Source organism: Larus michahellis, chromosome 4 (assembly GCF_964199755.1).
Source record: "Larus michahellis chromosome 4, bLarMic1.1, whole genome shotgun sequence".
Taxonomy (NCBI): Eukaryota; Metazoa; Chordata; class Aves; order Charadriiformes; family Laridae; genus Larus; species Larus michahellis.
In genome coordinates this window covers 84,624,262-84,652,032 of record NC_133899.1, presented here as the reverse complement: position 1 = coordinate 84,652,032, position 27,771 = coordinate 84,624,262, and positions in this window count along the sequence as shown.

Here is a 27,771-nt window from a genome sequence, read left to right as displayed (position 1 = left end):
CTGAAACTAATGAAGAAGTTTATAGAATCATAGAATAGTTTCGGTCAGAAGGAACCTTCAAAGATCATCTTGTCCAACCTCTGTGCCATAGGGAGGGACATCTTTCACTAGATCAGGTTGCTCAAAGCCCCATCCAGCCTAACTTTCAACACTTCTGGTGATGGGGCATTCACAACTTCTCTGGGCAGCCTGTTGCGTTGGCTTACCACCCTCATAATAAAAAAACTTGGACTGTTAAAAAAATGCTGAAAAACATTTCACCACTGTGAATCGGCAGCATATAATGAACAATCTTTTTTTGCAAATCATTTAGTGAGGTATTTCTTGATTTCTGAAAATATTTTTTATTATCAGAGAAGAAATGATGTATTATTATAAATACATTGTTTAAAATATATGCATGCTCTAGAAATAAAAATGCATAATAAGCACGCTTGGTCCTTGACTTATTGATGAGCCCTTAGCCCATGAAAAAGAATTACAAAGGTTTAAGTAATTCTGAAATATTAAGTGCTTCTGGTAGTTAATTGCCAGGGTTAAAATATGATCTCTTTTGCGAGGGTGGCATGTTGATTCCTCCCCCCACCCCCAATTAGAACTTAAATCTTCCTCCTGTTCTTCCAACTTCCTGCAGAAAACAGACAAAGCAGCTTCTCCCTATTTTGGCTGAGCTAAATAAGAAAGTGAAATCGGAGGAAGAGAGTTTTATTTGTCTGACCACTGGGTCTCTGTGGGACGGAGAAAGGAAACTTATGAATTCCTACATTGTTCTGACATATTTTCTAACCAGAAAAGATGCTGTGTATGAAGGGCTTAAAGTACAAGACCAAATAAACGGAATCAAAGGATAGAACAAAGAATACAAAATATGCAGAGTATATGACATGCGTGATTTTAAAAGACAGATGTGTGAAACCCAAGTTACTCATATTTATAGAATAATAAAGACCAGGGCTTACTGGGTTTTGTCATTAGCTTTTACTTCCTAGGAGAAACTTTTCAAGGTTCCTGAACCAAAAGAACAACAACAACAAAAGTGTTCCAATAATTTCTAGCATCTCAAATAACAAACTCGTATTTTAACTTTCTCCTAGTGTTTCTTGTAGAGCATGTGGTATAGCATTATATGGAGGAGATATTAAAAAAATTACTATCCGGTTTTCAGAAAGTTGCAGTGCAATTGCAGCAGGGAAAGTTGCCATCTTTGGCTTTTTCATTACTTGCTCTATGCCCCTCTCAAAGTTGCTTTCAGGTGGATTTTGTATCACTTGAATCTGTGTAGTCTTAAAAAATAAAACGAAATGAAAACTCCTGCTGCCCAGGCAGTACAAAGTAATTAGTATGTCTTCACTGTTCTGCAACAGAGAAATAACAGAGAAAGGCACTGCCACTGAGAAATTAATGGAGGTATATATTTCAGTCATTACTAAAAGATTCACCCAGAGAGGCTGGCTTATTGCCAGCAAGAAGTGAAATGATTATTGAATTGATCATTTATTTATGGAAATTTCCAATTAACTTTTTTCATAAGTTATGAAATTTATCAGAAACAATTCCTTTTTTCCAGACAGAATCCATACACAATAAGAATTGTTATGGGTTTTATGTATGTCTTTTGCCAAAAGATTATTTGTCCAGTGTAGGATGGCAGAACCAGCTAAAATAGTTTACTGTATCACATTATGCAGTAACTAAACTCATTCAAAAAGGAAAAGCTGAGGTGCTCTTGCCAGCTGTTTGTACTGGCCTTGCTTAATAAAGGCTTTCACTTTTAATTTCACTTAGCATCTTATTATCAAAACAAGGTTGTTGTCATGCCAGCCTTTGCCAATACCATCTATCTGAGCCAAAGGTGGAGGATGAACTTTAAAGTTGAGAATATTTTCCTATAGAACAGTTAGTCAATACTTTCCTACTTTTTTAAAAAAAAAATAGTTGTTCCAGTTCAAGAACTTGTGTTGTGCTCGGTGTTAATTGTGTGATACAGTACAATACATTAAGTCCTTGAAACTGTCTCGTCCAAGCCAAAGTTACTTAAACGAAAATCAATTAAAATCAGTCTATTGCTGACCTGAAGTGTTATTAGGCAGTTAGTTCTTGACTCCAGAAAGGGGAGGAACAAAACCCAAAACCAAGGAAGGGAGTAAGAGGGGAAAAAAACCCCAAACGTGAGCTCTATCTTTAGGTACATGAACAGGTAATACATGATTAATATTTTATTGAACTGGGCCCTTATTTCAAGGGCACTAGTGTCTTTGTGATCAGATATTGCACACTTGCTGTCTAGCACCGTGTCACATTTGGCAATACTTGAGGTGTCCAGGTGTTGGTAAAGTTTAATTCCACGTTGAGTGTATTGTTCTGGTTGTCTTTTAAGCAAGTGGTGTAATGACTTTGTAAAACAAAAATTTGTCTCTAAGAGTCTGCAGTTTTCAAGGTGGGTTGAACTTAGAGCTTGACATCTGAGTTTCTGACTTTTCTCTGAACTCCACCGATATTGGCGTTGCCTCCGGATATGTTGTCATTAGTACAGTACACCCATACGAGCTTCAAAATGCAGCATTTGAAAATATTCTTTAATTTCACACCAATTACGGCTCTGCTTATTGTGTCGTCTTGTAGGCTAATATGTTTTGGTGACTCTGTTTACAACATATCACTCTTTCAGACATGGAATAACTTCGGTTTGAGGACATATGCTTGTCATCTGTTACACCTCCTTGTTTCCAAAGCATTGCTTTTCCAGTTAAAGGATATTCGGGCATGTGTTGTGTAGACATGAACATAATTATTTCATCATCAGATAACATATGTTTGCTAGAACATATAGTATTGCCTCGTGTTACTCATTGTTAGACACATGCCAGAGATTTTTCTTTTTTGCCCCACCTTATGTCAGATATTTTAAAATACGTATTTGTTTTAATATCTCCACATGCTCAACATTTCATTTCCTGAAGTTAACACTGAATTAATTGAGTAACCAGTAGTAGCTGGTTTCTGTGCTTTTCTTTTGGGTGAACGGTGCAATTGTGGAATCCTGACATACTCAATAGACGATACTGACTATATCCTCAGTGAAAGAATAGGCTGCAGAGACATGAAGTGACATGTAATAGTTGCCCAGGAATTTGTGACAGACTATAAAGTAGACTTCCTTATATCTTTTGTAGGTTTTTTTAGGTCTATGATTTTTTTGTTGTTGTTGCTAGTGATGTACTTTGGTTATGTTATGTGACGTGACCTAAAAGAATGTCCTTTAAAATAAAAAAGTTGAGGTGACAAAAAACAAAGGAAGGAAATCTTTCTTTAAATACGGAGAGCTTTCTGGCCTACTCTTAATGAGGATTTATTGTCTTAATCAAGATTGATTTGTATCTGTGTTATGTAACAGGTTGGACTACAGAGTCCTGACGACACTTTCTCAGCTTCAAAATTAAGACTACAGTAGTCATGTTTCTGTTAATTCTTATAATTCTGTTTTGGTGATGTGGTAATATGATTGTGTTAATTTTGAGAGGTTCTTTAATTAAAGGGGAAATCTTCCTTTTTGACCACTATGAAAATTCAGTATAGGGTGGAAAGGGGAAAGTATGTTGATAAGTGAGTACTGGCACTTAATGAGGAAGTACTTGAAAGATTGTAGAAATTTTGAGGTACTGGTTCTGTCATGTGTCTGTGTACTAAGTGTATGAGAGTATTTAGACTAGGCATATGAATGCATGGAAACTCAAAAAAATAAATAAAAATCCTAAGTCTAAGAACCAGAGAACTGCTCTGTCAGACAGACCAAACTAAATCTAACCTGACCTGTGTAGACGAAGTGATCTAAGGGAATTCATAAGACGGTGTTTCTCCAGTAGTCTTATTTTAATTAAGTTTTATTAAACGTATAACATGAATCCTATTCCTGATCTGAATTATAATAAAGAAGAGTCTTGTTAATGCTATTTTTAGGCAAATATTTGCAAAGAATATTTTCTGTTAGTTGGTATACCGGTGTGCTTACTGACGCTGCAAGGCGGCATGGTTGCTCTCTGCACTGCTCTCAGTTATGATGAGGCACTTCTGCAAAGAAAATACACAAGCAAAGAAACTAATAGCTTTACCAGTGCCTGAAATTGCGTGTGCTGTGCTAAGCAAACACTGTAAATTGTAAAATAATTTTATCTTCAAAAAAAAAGAGACCTTTATTCAAAAATGGAAAATGTTTATAATAGCTGAGAACACCATGAATTCATCAATGCTGAAGTTATAGGCACAGTTAGTGTACTGAAAAAATACTTGCTGTTACATTCCAGTGAACAGGCATTCTGATTGGAACAAGACATGAATATTTGTTAGCGTCACTTTCCAGGAAATGTTATTAAATGCCATCTTGTTCAAAAACAGACGTGTTAAGAAATTCAAGAACAAGCTATAAAAGTATGTTGTTTTGACTTGTAAAACACTCTTATAAGGTAATGAGCATCTCCTAATACTTCATAAAATACAATCGCCAATCTTGACATGGAAGAAAATTAATGATATGTGTGTGTGTATATATATATTTGTCGGATATTCAAGAAGTTATGTTAGGCAGGTATAAACTGGAGTGGCAGTGGGGGAAGAAACTGGGGTGGGAGGAAGTGTGTTCAGCAGTTTTAGTCTTTTGAGATCTGAACCCAAGGAGTTTTGATTTAAATTATCTTTAAGGTTAGTAAAATCTAGTAAGAGATTATGTGTTTCACTGTTTTGGATAGCTTTGCAGCGCGCATACAGTACAATACATTTATACAAAATATTCATGGAAATTATGCTATTAAGAAATGTCCCTAAAAATATAATACAGGAGAATTGCATGGGTTACAATTATGTCATTAATCTCTGTTATTCCTATTTTCCTGAAACTTTCTTTGAGACCCAGTGAAACCGCCGTTTCTTGGGATATATGTGATGGTCTAATTATCAAGCAGTATAAAATTTTCTGTAAACTCTCCCATCCACGGAAAGGACAAAGGAACAAGTTGAGGGGAAGAAAATAAAATAGTCACATCTTTATTAGGATGCAATAGCAATTTACTAACATTACAAAAAGCATAAATCTTTGTTGGCATGCTCAAGAGGCATCAAGCTCTGAAAATTTGTTCTTGTTTTAAAGCTAATGGACAGTGCTTTGTAGTAATTCAACCATCCATTCCAATCACAATGCATTTGTTTTTTACTGAAGAATACTGTGGAATCCACAGTGCGAAGTACTACCTGTAGTAGAACGAAAAGAAAAACTAGCTGATTTTATAAAAGCCAAAATAGAGTTAAAAATACATTTTTACTGCTTTAGGAAGCATCCTTCAATTTGGGAGACCTATTAGAGTTTGGGAAACCTGCACGTGATCTGTTTATGGCAATGTATAACTTGCGTTATTTGCAAATGAGTGGTCATTTGCCGGGATAACCCAGCTGGGCACAAGAAAATTGGAAGCTGGAAATAATGAGGATTATGATGAATCAGCCTGAAAAGGTAGCTCACTCTGTAATCCAAGGGAAAACTCATAGACTTTAAAGCTCTGTTCACCACAGGGTTACTTTAATTGACTTTGCTTGACAGATATAAAAATGTATTAGAGGTTTTCTTCATTTTAAAATTATTTCAGAACTAGCTTTATATACTTTTTTTTGGTATTTGAGTTTTGCAGAATAGAAATAACATGGACAATGTGGAAATAGTAATTAGAGTTCATTTGGAAATAAGAAAAGCTCTATTTTTAAAGCATTATGTCAATCATGGACAGGATTCGATCAGTTTCTGTGCCAAGCTAGTTTCATTTGCCAAGCAATTTTGAGGTGTTTGGTTTTGGTTTTTGCTTGGTTGTTGGTTGTTGTTTTTGTTTTTTTTTTTTTTTTTTTTAAATTGAATAACTAGTCTAATATGGGGACATGGAAAGATGGAAATAAAGCCCTCACTAGCTGTGCATTTATTACTATACTGAAAGTGTTGCCATACCTTCAATGGGACAAGTACCACATAGATTTTATAGCCACATAAATTATACTATAATGATGCCAAATTTTAATTGTGTAGCCTATGTTCTTTGAATTACTATTTGTCCTTCAAATATTATGTGAAAATTTCGCATGTAGGCATCATGTAAATTTGTATGTATAGTGTGAGTATCACATCAAATACATCAAAGATAGAATCAGGTTTACAGTTCAAGTAATCTCAAATCTTGCAGCGGAGTTAATTCAGTTGTTGTCAGTTAATTTTTTGGTTTTGATAAGCTGGTAAGTATAAGCACAATGGATACATGGCTGTGGCATTATTGATAGATGGAAAATTACAATAATACAGTATGATACACCGTTGTTATTGTAACTCTACCAATCACCAGAGATGATACTATTTTTAAGGTAATTTAAGCGTGGCACATTCCGAATGTGAACCAAGAATAGGTGATGCTTATCCTGATGGTCCAAACTATTCGGCTATTAAGTAATATATTTGCAAGAGCTTTACAGGCAGTAAAAAGAATCATTTTATTTGGAAGAGCACGTGTCAATACAGATTGAATCTGTTTCTCAGAGAGTCTTTTCTGGTAACAAAGGTGTTTTCTTTGAAAAAGCTAACCTCATTATAATTAGATTAAAATAAATAAATGATGCTGTTTAGAAAGCTTGAATTTTCCTCCTGGCATCTTGAATGCCACTCTTTTTATTTTGGGGAAGAGCTGCTGCTTTGTTTTTAATACAGAAGTGTATGTCTTATATTCTATATGACCAGACACTGTATGAAAAGGTAGAAGTGAGGTAACATTGTGTTCACACTCACAATAACGACTCAAACAAACAAAAAAGCACGCTAAAGGCTGATCTGCTTTAATCCTCTTTCAGGGGAAAAAATAAAGAGAAGTGGGGGACAATGCAGTCTTGAAAAAGCATGTCTTCAGGTAGACTTGCAGCTAAAGAATTGCCTGAAGAATTGAAAGACAAAATTTTTTAAAGGACAGATTTCAAGGCACCTGTAATGCTAATCATAACTAATGCTTATTTAGTATGTTCATAAGTTATTACCAAGATGGTTTTTTGTAATTATTATAGAGTTAATGTTCTGGAATTAAATTAATATCTCCTTGAAATACAAAGTAAATAACGTTGACATTTTCTTCTGAAGACACAGTATAATAGGCTAAATAAATGATAGGAAGAAGAGTACTGAAATAGGGAAGGGGATACTCATCCAAGGTAGTCTTGATTTGTTTTTATTTATATATTCTATAAATGCCAGGCTTAGTTTAAAAAAAGTTGAAAATAGGTCTGCATGGCGAACTTGAAAATCAGGAAGCTGAAGTGTACGTTTATATCCACCTAACTGCTTTGTATTTGCATGACTGCAGCCATGACGCTATTTCTTTGCTCTGAATTGAAACAATACCTTGCTATTCCTACTGAGGACCTATGTGGGAAGGTCAGAGGAAATTCTGGGCCCAGTGCTACGCACTATGGTGCTTGGGGTCAGTCCCAAGCAGCAGAAATTTGGACAATTTTCTATTTTTTGACCTAAGAGCTATACATCATGCATTGGTACCCAAGTCTGGCAGTGTGGATGTTGTCCTGCGGGCCATTTAGCAAATGGTTTACATTGCTTTGAATTTACTGTACCCTATGAGGGTATACGAAGAGGTTAATGTGAGGAAGTCAGTGTTCTGTAAATTAATACCCTACCTCATTGCACAATAATTTTCCTGCATAAATGACCTCTGAGTTGTAGTGGGATCAATGTATTTAATAATTTTTTTGACCATAGGATTAGTAATAGCATTTAACTCACGTTATAACCACAGGCCCTATCTATCTCAAATATTTTTGCCACGTGTCAGCCATAGCTGAAAAAAATCTATTATACTCCTTTCTTAGCAATATACTAATCTTCAGATTTTCCTATGGATGGACATACCTACGTTGTGCCTGAATAAATAGACATCTTGATTTTTGTTTTTTTTTTCCCATTTTGTCTGACTGCCTTTCCTCAACACGAGTGCTAATGGTGAGGTCTGGATTTCTATGTAATTCCTGCTACCATTGTGTACGCTTAAAATTCATCCCTTAGTTTCAAGCAAAGGAGTCTCGGTTCTTTTTGTCTGTATAAATCCATATGAAGCAACAGCAGTGCTTCGAGCAGTATCTTTTTCAAGGCCCTAAAAGCTGTAATTGCCAATACATCTTTCCGCTGATTCAGCAAAAGAAATGTCACAATTTTGCTTTTCACTGATGCTAGATGATCACCAAAGTTGGCAGTCTTCTGTTGGATGAAAATTAAATAGACCTGTTGGTAACAAGTCATGAACGCAATGTGTTCATCACCTTGAACAGGGTCAATGAGATTGTCAATGAGATTTTGATTTGACGAAGGACTCCATTATAACATAGCATCCGTCTTGAAAAAACATTTAAATACCTAGTTGTTTGCTTTGCATTAAGCCATCAGCATTGCTGAAGCACACTGAGCTAAAATGCTTTCCTGAAAGAGGTGAATATATTAATATTTGCAGAAAAGCAAAATACTGGAAAAATGAGAAAAATTATGTCGTACACATTTACTTATCATTACAAATTAATGAATTTGGGCTTTTTAAGTTATCCGTTGCATATATTTACAAGTGTGACTATAGGAAGCAAGTGATTCTTAAACTGCAAGAGAAAAAAAAAAAGAAAAATGTTTATTGTCTTAAGAAATAAGTTGACAGGTATCAATCTGAACTATTCTGGACAAGCAAAATCTTGCATATTTCCCCCTAAATTATGGTAGTGTTGCAGCAGCAACCAGCAAATCTGCAGCAACCAGATTGCGGGAGTTTTTAATACTATAAAACAAACAAACAAAAATACTGTAAGAGAACTAAATTCTTTATGACTTTGAATAAATAGTTGGTGGAAAAGTTGCTTCTATCTAGAAACTGTGTATCTCTCCATTTCCTTCTCCCTCCACAGAGTAACCATGTGTGTATTAAGAAAAGAGAGAGAGAAAGAGAATAAGCTGAAGAATATACTTCTGAGCCTCATGTTCTGTCATAGTTAGCATTACCATTCTGTTTCTACTACTGAAAAACTACCGCTATCCATTTACAAGGCACTGTTTTAGGTGCAGGTCATCAAGCGATAATTTCAGATATTCACAGTAACATTCCCATTTGGTCAGTAGTAAACTGTATATAGCCAAGTAATGAATTCAGTCCACCATGTCAGTCTCTGTAGAAATGCATGCCAAGGTGATAATCCCTTTTCCAAAAACCTGGAGATTTCAGTACCCAGTCACACCCGAGGAAGTATGTATGTGGGACAGGAGAAATATTTAATATATTTCACGTACCTGTTTCCCAAAGATCACGTGGGCATTCCTGTCTAAGAGCTTCCTTGCTGTTGCACAAATGCAGGAAATGGTTGATTTCTCTCATGTTTTTTTCCTCATATACTGTATCCCTTTTATGAGGTTGATGTGTGTTTAATATCTGTCCCTTCTGGAGAGGATAAGTGAAAACTGATACATGATAAATGTTGATCACTTCATTAGTGTGTTCCTAATGCATGCTTGGGTGTACTACCATGAGGGAGGAGAGCATAACAACTGATTTTCACAACAGATTAAATCTCCCCCTTTAAAATAAAAGCCTTTTCAAATTAACCAAAAGTTAAGCTCCACTAGAAACAAGAAATTTGGAAGCAGAGCCATTCAAAGATCTGAAATGCAGATTCCCTTATGTTTTATGACAACCTTCTCCAAAATAAGATGTTCTGTACATCGTTAAAACAAATTACTTTGCAGCTATTTTGAAGCTTACAGTTTGTGATTTAGCACGCTCAGTCTGAAAAAACATCTCTGATGTAGGTAAGCAGAGGTCATTTGCTGGGTGAAGAAATCTTGCGGTTTTTTTAACAAGACAAGAAAAATTCTACCCTCACTGTGGAACGCATGGATTGTTGGAAGGCAACTCTTGGAACCTGCATCCAAAATATTCTGAAGTTTATTTGATTTGTGAGGTACAACATGAGTAAGTTGGGGGATTTTCAAAAAAGCTATATCATATGAATAATATTTTATTTTAATTAGGACAAATACATTCATGCTTAGTATTCCTTATGTGTTTAATAGTCTTGACAGTCCTGGATGGCGTATATCTTCCTCTGGCTTCCCATCAAATACCACAATATTACAGAGTAACTGGGTTGGAAATAATGTAGGTTAGCTTGTGACTAGCATCACAAAAAATCCTCTCTACAGCATTGTCAATAAATTATCTCACCCATCTCAGTACACTTTCTACTTTGCATCTTTCTTACAACTTGTTTCTAAAAACGGCATCCAAAGTTCTTACTTATTTACAAGACCATCTGGATTGTACATATGTAAAAGAACTCTTAAATTTGTAAGCATGAATTAATTAAAGAAAAAGTTCTGCTTTATTGGGTACATAATGTTTCTTGCCTTTCCTTAAGTCATGCTTTACAGCAACCACAGATAATACAGTTAATTTCACGGGTAAATTAAATTAATTTTTAAAACAAACTTTAAATTATGGTAAATAGACAACAAAACCTAAATATTCATTAGAGAGAAAATATTTCAGAATGCTGATCCCCTTGTGTGCTTCCACAGCTCATCCTATGCTGTTGCTGTCTCATTTCCGCATTAGAGGTAATTGTGTGCTTTATAGATGCAAAATTCTTATCATTGATAAGAATTCTAAAAATTTTGGTAGACTGGGAGAAGCAGCAGGAGTAGGAAACATGAAACTGGAATAAATAATGGACATATGTATGCTGGCTGCTTTGAGTTGGAGAGTACTAAAGAATGGGGACTGGTAGTGAGCAGGTAACTCCAAGGTACCAAATGTCCTGGAGGGATCAGTTTACTAGTGCTTGGATAAGGAGCGTGGAACTAGAATGAAAAGAATGAGAGCTAGAGACTAAGAAAATTAGATTAGAAAAAAGAACAAAAGAAGAGAGAGAAGTCTAAGTGTATTAAGGACATATTGACTGTGAAGACAGAGAAATGATTCTGCTGGTGCAAGAAACTGTACGTATTAAGGAAAATTCGAGAGCTGGAATGAACCTAAGATTCCTGTATCTCGCCTTTCCACTCTGTCACAGGAAATACCTGTGACACTCTCCAGCTAGAATACGCCATTCTTGACAGAATTATTCTATGAGAAAAATGACAACCTACTGCTTTTATTGCATGAGATAAAAGTACATCTTTAATATAACTAGTTGAGTGCTGTCTGGAGCAGCCTTGTTGATGATCTACGTGCATATAGATATGACACGATATAATTAAACTCCTGTTATTCATAGTCTTTAAAACACAGAAAATTATGCATAGGTTTCTCCTTCCCTGTTGTTTGCTCAATGTCAAATTAGCTCCCTTGTCCATATACATATGCATTATGATACTGTCTGTAATTAAATAAGCATGTACTGTGGTTTCCACCAAATTGCTGTCTACTGCGGTGCTTTGCAGATAAATCAGGGTGGGAACATGCCTTGGGTTTAAATCAAGAATGGTGAATAAAACTGTCATTTGTGGGACAATGAAGTTAATGAAGAAGTTGGAAGTATAGTAAATGAAGCAAGAATTTGCCAGATTAAATGTGGCCCTGTGGTAAAATGCGGAGAGTGGGATTTTTCCCAGTGATTGCTAAGGCTAGCTTATGACAGGATGCCAAGCTTGACCTTTTATGTTAAACACAGATACTGAGACTTAAAAAGCCAGGCCGCATAACAAATTGGACTCCAAGCAAAAATTCTAAATGTCTTCAGATTTCTTCTTTTTCACCTTTATTTCACAGTTAGAAACTAATTGTGTGATCTTCGTTTTCTGCATACTTTGTGACCCTCCACATCCGTTCTGGAGCCACAGCTGTAGTAGAAATAAAAGAATAGATGTACTTCAAACACACAGTTGGCTTAATAAAATCAGGTCTTATTGTAACGTGATATGAAATTTCAAATTCTTGATAGTTTTTATTTTAATCCGTTTGTCAAACATAGGAAAATAAAAATAAATTAAAATGTGTAACACACTACTGTATAAAACACTTAAGGGAATCGACTATTCTTTCTTCAATGCCATGTTTACATGGTGTAAGCTCAAAAATGTATGAGGTCACAAACGAGACTAAATCCAAAAAATACCAAACGCAGAATCATGATTCATTTCATGTGGTCATAGGTTAATTCAGGTTGGAAGGGTGCACTGCTTACCAGTCCCTTACCAAATCCTTATAGCCAGTCTGAATCTCTTTTATTTCAACTTGTGCCTGTTACCTGTTGTCTTCCCACCACGTACTACTGTGAAGAGGCTGGGGTAATGCTTTGTTGTTGAATTTTTTTCCTTGTTATTGTCTACTGATCTTCATTTAGAGGTAGAAGAGTAGACCAAAAGAGTAGACAAATTTTGCCAGGGCTTTGACGCTCCAAGAGGCAAGGGGAGAACCTGGAGCAGAATTTTGCAGTCTTTTTAATTGTGCTCATAGTATTCTCAATTACTTTGTGCAAAGAGGAATAACTGCATTTTACATTAATATATTCTAAAGGGATGAAGAAGAATCCTAGCTCTTGAGTAGAGGGACAGGTGTGCATCCTAAATCTTAAATAAGAGCAGCAGATGTTCTTTTCTTATAATCTTGTGACCTGCCTCCCCATGCATGTGCTGCCCTCGTTCTTGTATTGTTAATTTTAGTGCTTAGACAGTTGCTTGCGCAGCTGCAAGAAGAACAAGGTGATTTTCTTTTTTTCTGTTTGCAGGTGAATGATCGTAAAAGCTTGAACAACCTGATACTTATTTTCTGTTGAAAAATATTTTCTGCTAAGGTCTCTTTTGCCCAGAATGTTATTGACTAAAGTTGATAAACTGCAGCAATTGTTGGAATACTGCATGAAACAGCGAAGGCTAATAGCTGTTTCTCTTGAAAAAAGTTAATGGGGATGTCTGTTCATTGTATAGATTCAATAGCTTTGAAATCTTACACTGTGGGTGTTTGTAATGAGAAGTCATTTTTAGTAAAACAATAAAGTTCTTTGCTTATTTGAGGAGGGCGGAGGCTCGCCACTCTTGCCTCAGCCTAGAATTTTACCTTTTCAGTCAGATCAATTTGTTACAACATAGATTTTCAATAATGCAAAAACGCTTTTGCAGATTAGGGTTGTCTGCAGAGATTCTTCTTATTGAGTCTTGCATGATGTATGTGGGGGTTTTGGTTAGTTTGTTGATTTTTTTTTTTTTTTCCTTTTTTTTAATATCTGGGGGGAATGAGACTTCTTTTCCCCTTTTGTTCATCTGCTTGCTTTGCTTCCCTACTGTTTGCTGCGGTTGCTTGAGGTTTTCTGAGGACAGAGGATCTCACTCAGAGTCCTCTGAGGTCAGGAAACAGTACATCTTCACGCGAAGATGTCTTGCATCTGGCCCCAAAATCTTACTTTAAGTTAAGAGTCAGTTACTGGCTTGAAGACTTTATAATGCAAATTGCCAACAAAAAAGAAAGGGGAAGAAAGTATTATACTGTGTACTATTTGTAGATTGAGGCCTTGGAGAAAAGTGATCTCTTTAAAATAAAATGAACTATATCCAGCCTAATTTTGGAAGCTTTGGCTGAATTTGGACTTAAACTTGTGTAACCAAGAGACATAATCCTATTGTTTCTGTGTTGGTTTTACATTGTCTGTCACTCACATGAGGGACATGAGTGTCCCTCATCTGTGCGTCACTTCAACAGGAGCAAAGCTGGGTTTATACGCTGTACTCTCCTTGACAATTGGTTCATATACCATTTATGGCACCCTTTCCCCCAGCGTTCAGCCGTGCAATGTTACCGCAGTCTTGTGCACCCGGGGAGTCCAGCTCTCTGACCCCCCCGTCGGTGTTTACCTTGTGCTCAGTGTGTATGCGCTTGCCAAAGTAGCTTGCCAAATCAGGGTCAGGTACATGAGGAAGTTCTAGTTTTTCCTATATCTGTGTTGATTTTGAATAAGTTTGGGTTTTTTGTTTTTTTTGTTTTTTTTCCTTTAGCTGCATTTTATTCTTGGCATCTGCAGGGTACTTCACTGCCACCTAGATTTTCTTTCTTTTATTCTCTCCTGCATTGTCCAGGTAGATAATCTTCTTGGTGTGCACTGATGTGTGAACTGGGGGAGTACGACTTGGATGCAAACCCAGGAGTAAACTAACGTTAATCCAGACACAATTGTGGGGAATAGGTTGTTGGTCTTTTGCTGTAAGTCTGCCTTTCGAACTAGTATTACAAATGATTACGTGTACCTGCTGAAGCAGGAAAAAGGAGTCACGTTTGGGTCTGCGTTGTGTAGTAGCCTCTAGTTGTCTTCGGCTACTTCGTGTCTCCGAGAAGCTCTTTCCCAGATTTTACGCTGAGATTGTTTAAGTCTTCTAGGTGAAACATGGGTCTTTCAGTATAAGGCTAGCATATTAAACAAATAATGCAAAATATTTTTTAGGATGCTCTTGAAACAACAGCAAAAGGTGAGCAGAATAACACAATGTTCAAATGATCAATACTCAGTTATGTCCTGAACTTTATCAGAAAACAAATTAAGGTGTTTGTTTTCTGTTTGGTGACTTTGCTCCATTTTCCCCTTAAATTTTAAACTGTTGCTGTTGGAATGGCTGAAATTTCTTTTACGCTTCTTTTGCTCTAATAACCATCCAAAACCTGACTGGAGAAGTGGAAATGATCTCTCTGCCCAAGCTTCTGCTCACCTCTAAAGACAGGAAGAGGCACAGCAGGTGATGATATGGGAAAGGAAGCTCAGTGTGCTTAACTCTTTTTTTTTTTTTCTGGCAAAAAGTAGCTGAAAGATTTTTATGGAAGCGGAATAAATTAGAGGCTTCTCTCTGACTTCTAATTAATGCTGGAATTGAGCAGTAGAGGACCAAGTGCTCAAAATTAGATTTCTGCTCTGTCTAACCAGAATTTGCACACAAATAGTAATGTAGCTCTAGGTTTGATTCTCACAAGCATCAACAATCCACAAAGGCCTGTTCTGGACAAAATTTGATTTTCTTAATTTTCAAAATTTCAGCTGCTTACCAATAAAAAGGTATGATATTTCATGTATTTTTATTCTCTTGTCACACGTCTTAAAAACTGAGCTTCAGCTCAGAATGTGTGTTGATACAATGGGCTGGAAAAGCCTGTCTTATACAAATCTCTGGTGGAACAAATAATTTATTGCTGTTTGGGTTTCTGAATATACGTTTACTTAAAAACAAAAACTGATGTGGAACCAAGCAAGCTGGTACTAAAGGAACAGAAGCATACATGATTTGCTTTTCCATCTTCAATTGGTAGACTATGTTGATACTGAAAATAATAACGGGACATATTAAAACAAAATACTTTAAAAGTTAGTATAAAAATAAATAGGGAGGACTTGTACTTTTGTGATTATCTTTGTGGGGTGGGAACTGGACCTGAATGGAAAAAGTGTTGCTGTAAGAAATGGAATAGGAAAACTCTTTCGTTTGTCCCTCAACTTTGTTTATTCCATGTTGAGAAGAATAAACTAGCTGTGTTGTAAATATGTACAGAATGCTAAATAGTTCATGTACAAAGCTGTGTTTTTGAGAGCATAACTCTGCAAATAGCCTTTTGCATTCTGAAGGAGGTAGCACAGACTTCTGTTTCTGAAAGTGGATTGAGCTAGGAGATCATTATAAACAAACAGAAGACCTGGAAATTACCCTTGATTTGGGTAATCTGAAGATACTAGATGCCTGAAGTGATAGTTCCCATGCCTATCCCTGAAGGTCCTTGATGCAGTAACATCAAAGGAGTGGAATCCCGATGTTTGCAGTAACTTTTGATGGATGCATTTAGTCCTATAGCAATATTTTAAGGGTCAGGACTCATGCTCTAGTCCCCAGTCTGAATTCAGGCATTCTTAAAATTGTTAGCCAGTGCTAAGATTATCAGATGTTCTATATAACAAAGTTCCCGTACTATGCAGTCAAATCCAAGGCCCTACATGAAACTACATGAAACGAAATTAAATTTTACTCTTCCTATATCTTCTTGTAACCTCTCCCAGCTCAGGTTGCTGGAAAACTGCTGCTAAAACACATACAGATAGTCATTCAGAGGATCCAGTGCACTGTTGCCACATGGTCCATGCAGTTAGAAATCAGGAAATGAAGATCATAATTTTTGGTTAGTGATGCACTTAAATTTGCCTATGCCAACCTTCTTTTGAGACCAGATATGTGATGGTTAATGCGAATGTTGATGCGGGGTTTTTTGTTTGGGTTGTTTTTTTGGTTTTTTTTTAGATTTGTTTTTTTTTTAGATTTTTCTTCTGCCCCCCCCCGCCTCTTTCCTCTTTTGGGGGAGGTGGATGTCTCAAACAGTTGGAAGAAAAGCATTGGTTCACAATTCCGTAAGAAGGTTTTTCAGGTGTTTCTATACTGTTTTGCTTTAACGTGATGGATCACTAACAAAAAAAGAGAGGACAATTATTTTCTTAATAAGTTTACACTTGTAGGCAATTTCCCATATCTATACTCAAAACAGGTTTGGCTTTTAGTGTTCTGAATCAAAATATTATATTCAGTCTAAAATTATATGACATCAAAAGTAGCAAATATTTTTACGCTACTACATAATATAACCATGACTGCTTTGTGCTCATTTTGAGGAAGGGGGTAGAGATTGTAAGAGAATGGTCTCATCTACCAGGCAAATGTTGAAGTTTGAAAGTACTCTTTAATATGAGCCATCAAAGAAAGTGGGTTATTACTTTGAGGTGCCTTTGTATAGAGTGGTGCATGGACATATTAACAGGAAATGTAAATTTTTTAAAAATAATTTTTCACAGGAATTAGAAACATTTCCAAGTTTATTCCTGTTATCTGTAGGCAAGGTTATGTAGTACAACATTGCTTACAAGCTGAAGTATGGCTCCATATTTGGCCAGGAATGTTCTGCACATAAACTTCATTAAAGGGTCAAGTGTATTGCACAATTGCCACCTATTACTGTAATTTCAGCACAATATTTTTTCAGAAGTCTAACAACTGGATTGATAAAAAGTTTGTTGCGCAAGGATAATTTTCAGAAAATCTTTATAAAAATCACAAGTCAGTGATGCAGCATATAATTTTACAAAAGACAAATTTTTAATCTTGTGTTTTGATGCCAAAATGTTAGCTATTTGGATAAATTATTTTGTTTTCTTGCAGAAAGATACAATACGCTATTATGATCAGATTTTGGTTTTTCTTGAGAAGACGCTTTCCAATCAATTCTGTTCTTTAATCGATTCTAGTACAACTGAGTGAAGTTTACGTGGCAGATGCATTGTTGAAACCAGGCACATGCTCTGCAGTTATGTGGGTAATTTTTGCCATTGTGAAACAAAAAAGCACCTGTGAGGAGCATGGCCACCGTTTTTACTTTCCTCTGGTATGACTGAACCGATGCTAAGAAGCTTTTCCCTTCTCTTCACTGTTTATTGATGAAGAATAAGATATAATTAGTTTCTTACATGGCTTGCCGAGAGCTAAATAGCATGACACAGAAAGTACAAATTTATTCTGGAAGGCAGACCACGAGCATTCTGCATTATGTAGTTGTAATAATTGGTGACTGCAAGTTATCTCTTAGATTTTTGGTTTGTATTTTGGAGGGGTTTTTTTTCCTTTTATATTTTCTGTATCTTTCTTTGACCTCTTTGTCAGTATTCTCCACCCCTTCTGTCTTCATCTTTGCCATCTAGGAAGAGACTTGTTGAATTTTGCATAAAACCAAAATTATTGTTTTAAGAACTGTTGTCAGCAACATCTATACCAGCACACACTTCAAAAGATTTAAACACTGCGTTTGCATATTTTTTTTTTCATGAAAACTTACTTTTAATTGAAATACTAGAAAAATGTATCATCTATTCCTGTGAAACTAGAACCGTCTTTGAGGAGGTGAGAAGGGAATAGGATGCTGGAATTGGAAGCTTTCTCAGTGTCTCCTGGAAAAATTGCACCTAACGTCTCATTCCACTATTTTTGTGAAGTCCTTCCATATTTAACTCTGTCCATCTGCTTGTTTTATTGCATTGCAGCCTGTGGCAGAAATTACTGAATTCAAATATAGCAAAATCATTAACTCGCAATATTTTGATGAACGTGCAGTTACCCTTTCCTGTTACATCTCTATCAGACTGCTGATACGTTACGTTTTGGGATAAAGAAGACAAATTCCTGGATGGACCTGGCTCACTCCAGTAGACTATATCCAGTCTCTTAAACTGAAGATGACCCTCTGCTCTTTTTGTGTGGTGGAGTTATGTCATGTACATGCAGGCTCAGATTTTACTGTTCCCTTCAAAGAATGTGTCTTGACTGGACCTGCTGGCAAACGTACTTACAGGCTCTTTAGCAGCCATTTAAAGGCAGAAAAGACTCTAAAGCTGAAAAAATGTGGTCTGTTTCTTTCCAATTCTTTCTCAGTGTTTGACAGGAATGAGTCTCGCTGCCACCTGACTGGATAGTTGCTATGTCAGACAGCATGAATTAGAGGTCACCTCTTATCATTCTAAGTCATCCATTGAAAGCTCACAAAGGGATGCTGGCAGCATTTTTTTTTTCTTCTTTATTGCTGAAAATGTCTGAAATGGATCACCACAAAGCCACCTAGTATATTAAGGGAGGGACAGTTGCAAACAGTGTCACCAAGTGCTAATTCTGAAGTTCCATAGCTTTTCATAAGATATGTTTGTGAACCCTGTTCAAACTTTGTTGTTGAAAGGAGGTGGGGGGGATAAATTGCTGCTACTACTGTAGTTTGTGGGAAAATAATTTTTTAAAATGTTATTTATTTTATAATTTTTTTAGCAGAGTACTTCCCTAATGACCTCAGTCATCTGCAACCCCCAGGGCTAGGTGGGTTACTTCATTCTAGGATGTGGGTTCAAAATGTTGAATAAAATAACTTTATTCAGATACTTCTGTTTGAAGTTTACTTTTCTTAAACATAGTTTACAACAGCCATATCTTAGTCCTCACATACATTTCTTCCATCAAGATGTGAAGTGAGCAGTCATTTTGCTTTGGGGCATTTTTCTGCTAGGAGATGTAATTCAGAAGCAGAGTGCTTGGCTTCCTTTGAGCACTGACAAAGTACGGATTGTTATCCTAGTAAAGTAATGGTTTCCTTGAGTTTTATACATAATCTGAGACTGGTTTTATCAGGCATTTATGTTGTGTTACTTGAAAACGTGCAATATCTGAAGGATCCTTATCCTATGGCTGATACCGGGGTACGTTAGCTTGGGAAATCCTGAGCAGAGGCCAGTGAAACATAAGGGCACCTCTTTCATTATTCGTTCTGGCTTGTAGATGAGCCAGGAGTAGTGCTGTAATGGTTCTTCATCTGTTTTTGTATATGAGGCATCTGTTGCAGCCAAATGCTATTTGAAAGCTGAATTGCTTTGGCCAAGGTTAACTTTTACATCTTTGTGTAAAACAACCTATTGAGGAAGAACATCTCCCCACTTCTCTTTTGGTAGTAAGTGCCCAAAGCCCACACCCGTTTTTAGGACAATCAGTAAGTTTTATCTTGCAGCCTTAATTAAAAAAAAAAAAAAAAAAAAAAGCCTTTTTAGGAAATTGTTTTCCTTTGTGTTTGAGGGGAAAGAAACTAATGGTGTGTACAAAGAGTGGAGTTCTTATCTGGAAAGCGTCCAAAGCCCTGTAACTCTTGTGTTTCAGTTCAGAAAAGTTTACTTCAGCGTTTCCATGGAAGTGATAATATTCATCTAAGACTCTCACACAAACAATATCAGTCTTACTGAAACTGTAGATGGTGATACTCTCCGAAACTCTTCCTCTCACTGGGCACAACCCTGCCAGATGCTCAGCAACACTTGAAAGAATCTGGGTTGCTACTGACCTTTCGTCAGAGTTGGAGGTGCACAGTATGTTACAGGGCAGGATCTGCAGCCACCGAAGTTGTGAATTCAGCCCATGTCGCTATACTAAAATGCATACCAATGAAGCTTCAACAAAGGAGGAGTAGGAGTTGCTCTTCTGAAGGTGGTGTTAGCTGCGTTTTTCTTAGGAAACTTGTCTGTCTGCTTTGATAACTATTGCCACTACGGAAATAAATCTTTAGGTTGCCTTTTCTATCAAGAATCACTGATGTTTAAAAATACGCTACTTCTAACTGAGAACATAGATCTGTATGCAGGTAAAGATTCATAATATACTCTATTATTGTCAACCATGGCAGTTTTATAGATCATCTAAACTGAGAAGAATGTTTAACTGCATGCAGATTTCTGATCAAGCTGTTAGGAGAAATAATGCTTGCTTTTTTCACAAGCCCAGCCTGCAGGCATACCCTGCCTGCCACCTTGACACGGGAACTGAAAACTAGGAAGCCTGAATTCAGATCCCACTCTTATGGTGATTCCAGCTGTGGCCTTGGCAAGTCACTTCAATTCATGTTTGTAAAATACCTCTGTTTACCTAACTCACAGTAATATTCTGTGGCTGCCCAGGGAAGTGGTTGAGCCACCATCGCTGGAGCTATTTAAAAGATGTGTAGATGTGGTGCTTAGGGACATGGTTTAGTGGTGGACTTGGCAGTGTTAGGTTGATGGCCGGACTCGATGATTTTAAAGGTATTTTCCAACCTAAACGATTCTATGTGGGTTTTTTTTTTGCAAATTAGAAAAAGATTAAAATCCTCTCTCTGTTCAGAAAAAAACATCTGTGAAACTCCTAGAACATTTTGAACCTGAAGAGAGTGCTGTAGTTGCTAATTACTGTTGTATGTTTGTAATGCTAATGAACATGCTTCTTAAGCCTATTACTGCTCCTCAGAAGAGCTCCAGGCCAGTAATAATATATCTGAGAATTTAAGTAGACTACTTACGTGTTTATACAGCAAAGGTACTTTTGAAATGTAACAGCAATGTACTATCATTTCACATTATATGCAGCAGCATAGGAAATTTAATCAAAACAGCAAAATGTCAACAGAAGAGCTTACAAGCTTTAAGGTATTCGTGCATTTCAAGCATGAAGAGTTTTCAACAGCAGTAGTCTCACACAAAGATTTATTCCCTCTGAAGACTTTTTCATGGCTCATAAAGAGTGATGGATGAACTTAATTTTTAGTTTAATCTCTTTCTTTTCAGTTCAGTAATTTCTTTGATACTAGCAAAAAATTAGTGGGAATATGGAACCGCTCACCAGTCATTAGCGATTGTGTATGTTACAGACTGTGCATAGATCACAACAGGTTGCCTGACTTTTTGATGAGTGGGAAGAAAGTCTTTAAGAATTTTTTTAAGCAGCATTTTAATATTTATTGCATATAATATCTGACTATAATTTTCCATTCTTCCAAATAAACCTGTTTCAAGGACACCTTTAAACTTTTCCCCAGCTATTGTAATCAGTTTTCTGCTCCAGTACCTCATGCTAATATACAAAAGATTTCTTCTCTGACTTCACTGAGAGTGTGTGTGTATAAGGAGCAGAAGAACTGGGCCCCACTGTGGTCTTGAGTGATACCTGATTCCCTATTCTATAGGCTGAATGCTCTGAAGGGAATTGTAAAGGCTCCATGCTATTGTCTGTGACTAAAGCATGCTGAGAAAATAATTGCATATTTCTACATATAAAGAATATTTTAAAAAAAATAATCGTAACATAGAAATGAAACATGTCAGAAAGAGAATAGAATTATGTGTCTCAACTTTTTCATTGGGTTTTATGTTCTAAAAATTGTATATTGTTCCATCTTTGCTTGGCACGTTGCTCTTTTATTATGTTACCATACTAAAGTTTTTGGAACCGCAGAAGACTTTGCCTTCTTACTCGAGCCATGTTTTTATATAGCCCAGTGGACAATATTGTGTCAGCTCAGGGCCATGCTAGATGTTCAGTGTTTTCCATCCTGCATCTGTGGCTGCTTTGTATTAGCTCAAGAACTAAAGTCAAACATCATGCTCCTTTAATACATTTGAAAAATGTTTTTGACATCAAGACTTGCAATCAGTGGAGTTCAGTGTATTTAGAACTTTCCAGTTCTTCCTTTTGAAGGAATCAGCTATTTTAATTAGTTTTCTTATCACAGTAGAGAAAAACAATGTAGAATAAGAGAGAATTGATACATGTGTATGAGATCATTTTTATTCTTTTGAAGAGCCACATTGAAAAATTGCCCCTCAAAAAGGCAACTTGAATAAAACAAAGCAGGAAATTACTTTTGGGCAAAGATAGTGAAATGGGAGGCTCAATATTGATTGTGGAATGGGTGCACTACTTCCTTCAGACTGTGCCTAAGGAGACTGTGGTAAAGTCACCCACCCACTGGACCTTGCCAAAAATTGAGTAGATCTTTCCTACAGCCTATGAACTCACATGTGTCATTACAGTTGACACCTCTCTCCAGCTTATGTTCCTAAAATCTTCTCTTTAAGATAGCTTTCTGGCAAGGGAGAAAAATGTATACTGTTTTGAGGGGGGGAAAAAAACATGTAGGCCCTGGAATTGTATCATTCAGTCTGGGAGATGAGTTATCCTATGATTTCCCTCAGCAGGAGTATCCATTTGTTGGACAGGATTACTGCTATATAGAAGTTAGGAGGAATACCAAAATGTTTTCCAAGGATGATGATGATGTAGTCACTGGGTTATGCTTGCACACCATAAAGAAACCCATATGAACAGTTCTTTATTTCCTCTTTGTTTGTGTTATGCTTAAGGAAAGATACAGGAAAACTATAATATTTAAGTCCAGGAAGAGCTCTGAGCTAGAGCTGTGCAAATAAAATCCATAGAAACTTTAAAGGCCCTACATATTTCTACTGTTACAAATGCATGTTATTTATAAAGTCTTACAAAAGAGATATGATACCGCTGCGGCAACACCTGGGGTGTTGTAGCATCATGAATTTAATTTTTAACTTATGAAATTATTCTTTTGCCCAGACACCTATTGCCATTCTGATTATTTTTTTCTAAATATGGCTAGAAGTATCAATTTTAAAATATATCTTAAAAGAGTACTTTTACTTTTCTTTCTTACCTTTCTGCTTTGTTGTTATTGTTGGTTTGTGGTTTTTCCCTTTCCAACGGAGTTCTTTGCAGTGAGAATCTGCAATGTATGGCAAAATCACAGTCCCACGTGAAAAGCAAATGCAATGTGAGGCTTTTTTTTTTTTTTTGGTCCTATTTCTTTTTCTAACTAGCTCCTCTCCCAGCTCACGTTCATGGAAAACTGCTGCTAAAAGATGTGCAGAGCAATGGTATTTGTTCAGAGGGTCCACTGTGCTGTTGCCGCGTGGTTGAGCTGTGCATGCTTGAATGATGTGCTCCCTCGTGGTCATGCTGGGATGCCCTCTGCAAGTGTTATCTTTCTGGACTTCTAGGGGCTCCTAATAAGCACTGCATGCAGGTTTTCTGAAATCCTGAAGGCAGTCCCTTAAGCAGGCAGTTTGAGATGTCACTTGTGTCCCAATCTTTTCCGGCCCTGTGCGAGCCCTCTTAGCTCAGCATGGCTGTGGATGTTTCCAAGAACTAAGTGAAACTAGTAGCTGATTTGAAACTGCTAGCATGGAAAAGCACATGGCAGAAGTGTATCGTAGCATAGTCCCTTTGCTGATAGATACCTGTTTGATGAGAAAAGTCTGAATTTGAGACTTGCAGACTGGAGCCCAGACACCAACTGCTTGAGCAGGCTTTTTTCTGCTTTTTGTGGCCAGAAGACAGTGCTCTCTGAAAAGGTGCAAATAATGAATGAATAGTAGGATTACAAATGATATTCCAAAAGCCAGCTAAGTGTTTTGGAATCTTGGTACTAATTTCATAGGTGCCCAAACGGTGGCAAGGAGTTAATGAATAATATGTGAAGTATATTAAATTATTAACCAGTTAAAATATTGAAAGAATCTGTGCTCGTACATAGTTATATCAGATGTCAAATGCTCTACGTATTGCTGGATGATTTCTGGCCTTACTGGAAGGAATAACACTGAGCTACATGCATGGGGACTTCAGTTAAATCACGCTGGTATCAACAGGTGTTTTTTCTGTGTATTTTGGAGCACAACCAGAATTTTTAGTCCAGCTTTAAAGGCTTAAAAGGAGTCTGCTAGTAAAGATAAACTCTTGTTAATAAGCCAAGTTTTGGGGTGCATGTCTGAATTAAAGTTGAGGTTTTTTCTTATTTACTATTTTCCAAGGTAAAACTACTTTTATGCTTTGAGTTTATGTAGAAATATAGAAAAAAGAGGTGTGACTCCTCATCTTCTGTGTAGGGGGTACACAGGTACCCTGTGTAGGGTTGTCCCATTATTTGCAAAAATTTTACTTTCACTTAGGAGACGTGCTGCTGATTTTGTCAGATGTGGTTTTTTCCTCTTTTCTTTCTTTCTACCCCCTTCCCTTTTCCTGTTTCTTCTTACTCAATATTCAGCTTCTAGTTAGGTAATGAGCTGGAACTAACTTTCGATCGTTACCTCTCAGAACACATAACGGTCTGGAGAGTGCAAATTCATTTCTCATCACAGTGAATGCTGTAATTAGCAAAATGTCTCTGGAATTTGAAAAGGCAAGAAAAGATCTCATTCAGCAAATGTATTATTGTTCATGAGAAAAGGAAACAAACCAGAGAGTTAAAATTAAAATCAGTGATATGTTAGGAAGCAGGACATTTTCCAAGGCCTTATCATTTGATAATTACACTGACGTTATGATTTTTCCATTATAAGGGGTCACTAAGAAGGCTGATGTAAGAGAACTAATAGAGAGTAAAGAAGTAGAAATCCTTTAGCAATTGCTTTATATGGATTTATGTAACAAATCTCATTTCAGATTAAGTAATTGTTTCTCAGCTCATAGTTTTCAACTACACCAGTAGATAAGGATTTTTCTTCCAGCTTCATTAATACCATATGTCTGCCAAATTAGCAATTACAGTGTTATTTAGCCAACGATATCTTGCGTTTAGCGAGACATTCCTTTTACGAGCTCTTGTGTATGAGATATATATTTTGTAATGCAACAGGCTACCGCTAGTGATTGGCCCTTTTCATCTGTCTCAGTTCCTCCTTTGTGCTTGCCACCAAAGTAGATAGCCTGAGGAAATAAAAGCAAAACATATTCACATATAGAGCCTAAGTTAACTCCAAGCAGAATAAAAAGGCCATTTCCTCTTATGTGAGGTGGCGTATAGAAACAGCTGCATAGGTTGATAATATTGACAGTACTGCACTCACTGCTGTCTGTCACCTCTGATACTCTCCCTGCAGATCCCACACTGGAAATGATCATGACATTTCTTCATAAGAAAACGAAAGGAAAAATCCCTCAATAAATCTATGCTGTTAATGAAAGCCCATGACAATTAGATAATTTTAAATGAAGTGGACTAGTTTGTGCTCACAAAATGCCTTGCGTTGGCAGAACTTTCTACCTGGTAACTATTATCTGATGGGTGAACACTTACATTGGGGTATGTTACCCCAAACAGTCTTCATTTCATCTTCAGCTTGCATCTTTGTAGATCTGTTAGCTAATCGGAAAAACTAACATCTAATTTAGTATCACTGCAAGAACAGTCTTGGTTCAGTGGTGTGAAAGTAATAAATTACTGGGTATTTTAATAGGACATTATTTGGTATCTCAAGTATAAGTTGAAAAAAGTCATTATTCAAGATAATATGTAAGTGGTAAATGCTTTTTGTAAATTCCAATAACTTTTAGATGCATCCACACTTTGAATTTATTTTTTTTTTCAAGTGTATTTTTCTATCTGATATTACTATGTTTGGGTGGGTATGTATGTATACGAAAATGCTGATGACTGTAGTGAAGAAGAGAAGACACAAGCACTTAAACTTCATTTTCTCTCTCTGTTTTTTTTTATTGTGCTGGTTTCTGATCAGCACGTGATCAGAACAGCAGTGTCTTATAAAAATGTATGACGTAAAAGGTGCTTCTGGAAATAGGGGCTAAATATAGGTGCTGTTAAGATGTATATCTTAAGAATTTATTTTTGGCTAAGCAGTCTTTCTTTCCCCACCCCCAATAATAGGTTTGTACAAGTCAGTTTAGCTAACTAGAGTAGAAAGTTAGGTCTAGGCAGACTGTGAGTAAATGCAGAGTAAAATGACAAGCTAGAAATTCATTATGTAGTTTTGGGTTATTAGATTCAAGCTCAGTAACTTTTATAGATTTATGGATGTTGCTGTAGATTTACAGCCTGGAAAAGATGATAACAAGTTCCAGAAATCTGATGTTCTGTTGAGGCTCCAATATCTTAAAGGGATTAGCTGTGAGTTCTGATTTGAACTAATGGAGTGAGTCAGATACAGAATTTCTGCTTACCATTCTGGTTATTTAATGAAGTGAAGTGCTACTTGTACAAAAGATATCTGAACTGGATAAAAGTACGTTGCACATCTCCTGTATCCAGTGTTGACATACATACATATTTTTTTTTTTTTTTTAATATATAGTATTTGTACATGATCTGACACAGAACAGGACCCAAACTGACTGCTCTGATAATAGGAATCATTAAGTCTGCTATGTTATACTGTCTTTTTCTTTGAGGTGATCCTTAGTTTTGAGATATGTTTGTATAGGAAGTTATTTTTTTATTTATGGAGGGTGGAGCACAGCCCAGTAACATTGCTTCCATGTCTTCCCAAAGTGGTAAATATCTTTGTTTTTAATGAAGTCAGGAAAGATGATTGTATAATAACACTAAATCCCAAGCTAGCAGATGCTATCGTTTATTGGTTAATGATTTCCTATTGATTTCCTAGGATGACAGTTTTTTTAAAAGGCTGTTACTAATCTCATTTCTGTCTGTCATCCTTTGTGACTTGTGTTGACAGTTCCTTTTAAAGAATAAAACAGATTCTTTTTGAAATCTGTTCCTTTATACTGAATTCCTCTGCCAGAGGCCTGTCACTCTCCCACTGAGGTAGTTGTTGACATTTACCAAAGCACAACAATGTTTAATTTAATATTTTTGCGCTTTAATGTCATATTCCCAAGACAACGGTTTGTCATTTCTCTTTTCTGATATAGCTAATGACAGCAAACTTCAGAAACTCCTTTCATTTTTCAGCATTTGGGCTTAATTAGCGTTATGCTATTCTAGTGTCTGATTTCTAGAACTTTAGTTGTGATGTACTATACTGTAAGCATGCCTATTGAAATTAGTAAGGCTAGGTACACCATGAGAGATGATACTTGACATATGAGGGAGACCTGCAGAGCTGGGAATTTAGGTTACAGGAATAATAAGGCAGTATAGGATCACTGTGTGTTTATTAGTGCTATAACAAGAAGCATGTCTATGTATATGTGTACACACGCACATATATATGCTTGTACATAATATGTTTATGTTTGTACATGTATGTGTGCATACGCAAACACACATTTTAAGACTTAAAGCAAGTTCTGTGCTTGTTTTTTTTAGTTACAGCTCCAGATGTTATGAAAAATAAGGTAGCACAAGTCTCAATAAATAAAATGGTTTTGTAAGGTTTCCCCAACTTGAACTTATCTTTAATGAGAAGTCGATTGAACTGAGAGGTCAACAACATTAAGAGCTGTAGATGTGCAACAGTCTCTCCTTGAGAAAGCAAGGACACAAGATACATGGCCTTGCCGTGTTGTTATGGAAAGACATTTCAAAGCAAGGTTGGTCAGTGTTACAGCATTCATTTGGCCAGACATGTTTTTCATAAGTGCCATCTTGT